Source organism: Salvelinus sp. IW2-2015, linkage group LG8, assembly GCF_002910315.2.
Source record: "Salvelinus sp. IW2-2015 linkage group LG8, ASM291031v2, whole genome shotgun sequence".
In the NCBI taxonomy this organism is placed as follows: domain Eukaryota; kingdom Metazoa; phylum Chordata; class Actinopteri; order Salmoniformes; family Salmonidae; genus Salvelinus; species Salvelinus sp. IW2-2015.
In genome coordinates this window covers 2,063,634-2,065,876 of record NC_036848.1, presented here as the reverse complement: position 1 = coordinate 2,065,876, position 2,243 = coordinate 2,063,634, and the positions used below count along the sequence as shown (strand labels likewise).

Here is a 2,243-nt window from a genome sequence, read left to right as displayed (position 1 = left end):
ATAGGGCACATAGGGGACATAGGGGACAAAGGGGACATAGGAGACATAGGGGACATAGGAGACATAGGGGACATAGGAGACATAGGGCACATAGGGGACATAGGGCACATAGGGCACATAGGGGACAAAGGGGACATAGGAGACATAGGGGACATAGGAGACATAGGGGACATAGGAGGCATAGGGCACATAGGGGACATAGGGCACATAGGGTACATAGGGGACAAAGGGGACATAGGAGACATAAGGGACATAGGAGACATAGAGGACATAGGGGACATAGGAGACATAGGGCACATAGGGCACATAGGGGACAAAGGGGACATAGGAGACATAGGGGACATAGGAGACATAGGGGACATAGGAGACATAGGGCACATAGGGCACATAGGGTACATAGGGTACATAGAGGATGTGCTTGTCTCAACATAATTTCTTTGCTGTTGGAATGGGCTCTGGTGACATGGAAAAAAATCCATGACGACCAGCACCTCCGTCAAAGCACCGCCTGTTGCACGCCGTCAGCATGTTACTTTTCTCTCAGGGTGAGCTGCCATAAACGTTGTCTTCCCAGACTTACCCACAAGGCAGTGGCACGGTGGTTGGCCGATGCCAGGGCGTGTCCACATAATGTGGGCCTGTGCACTGCTACCCTGGGTACCGCTGTAGCTCCCAGATCCCCTGCCGAGTGAGCCTGGGGCCACGCCCAGTTAACGTGTGTTACCACGGGGACGCCCAGCAGGAGTCTTGGTGATGGAGAGGCTGTATACTGGCAAGTGAAGGCTTACATGCAGAGCTTGCTTCCCGGTTTGCTACAAGTGCTAGCCAGTGGCAGGAAGCTGTAAGCGAGAGGGTTACAAGCAGGTGGGAAGCAGGCATGCACCTTCCCTCTAACTACTGCACAACTGCACGAGATGCATCACAACACCCTGTGGGGTACACACACATGCTGCTGCTCTCATTGCTGTCTGATTAAACGCAGCTCTATTAGGTCAGGAAACAAAAGCGATGATGCATGAAAATGTTTTCTGGTCTCCTCTCTCTCCAGGTTCTTCCTCAAGTTCTTCCTGAAATGCAACCAGAACTGTCTGAAGAATGCAGGGAACCCACGAGACATGAGACGCTTTCAGGTGGGAGAGAGAGAACCGTAAAACCTCATTTTACATCATAACATTAGACACAACAGTAATGCTGTTTGATGGTAGCTTTCAGGTTCTGTCTCACGTGTCCTTGTCTGTCCCCCTGACCCCTTTACCTCTATGTCTCTTGTGCCTCCTGTCCATGTCTGTCCCAGGTGGTGGTGTCTACCACGGTGAGTGTGGACGGTCATGTCCTCTCTGTGTCTGACAACATGTTTGTCCACAACAACTCTAAACACGGTCGCCGGGCCAGGAGACAAGACCCCTCAGAAGGAACACCCTCGTACCTGGAGCATGGTAAACTCTCTCTCTCTCTCTCTCTCTCAAGTTATACTGCACGATAAGTGTCTTATGAGGAACATGTGTCCGTAGCAGGATATGGTTCTTATGAGGCCCAGGAGCTTAAAGCATAACGCTGAGCTTATTTCCTATGAAGACCTGGCCTGTTGGGTTTATTTATCCAGCTCTCTATCTTCTCTCTCCTCGCCAAAGCCTTTTCCCAGGTTAACAACATTTCTGAAACTTACATAGCATGCTCGATTCACACTTACTACAGCAACGACACCACACACACACACACACACACCACACAACACCCGCACACAATGCACACGCACACGCACACAGCACACACACCACACCCCTAATACTTTGTAATGATTTAGAGCCTGCTCAGATTCTCAAAACTCAAAGTAATCCAGTGAGATTTCATTATCTTTTCCTGAAGGTAATTTAACAGGAACAATATTTTTCCTGTGTGGAACGACCTCAACCCCAGGGACCATCATGATCAAACTACGACTGATTTTGGGTGATAGCGCACCACTAGATTACATTTAAGATTCAGCGTTAAGTTTAAGTCGCTGTGATGACTATTTTCTAGGTCTGTGTCCAATGGCCACCCTATTCCCCTATAGCTAGTTCTTACCACCGGGGCCGCATATGGAGAGGGAGGAAAGAAGGGAAAGTATGGCGAGGGAACAGAAACATTACAGGGACAGAGAGTGGGGGAGCGTGGGGGAGAGAGGATCAGGTGTGAGAGGTAGAGATGGAGGAAGAAGGGGACACAGAGAGAGCACGAGATGCATCGGCGCGGGAGAGGAG

General features: G+C 50.1%; 1 pseudogene; it reads left to right on the top strand.

Moving 5' to 3' along the window:
* The first annotated feature begins 291 nt into the window (after positions 1-291).
* LOC111967078 (transcription factor COE1-A-like) overlaps positions 292-2,243 on the top strand; it is a 65,172-nt pseudogene continuing 63,220 nt past the window's right edge.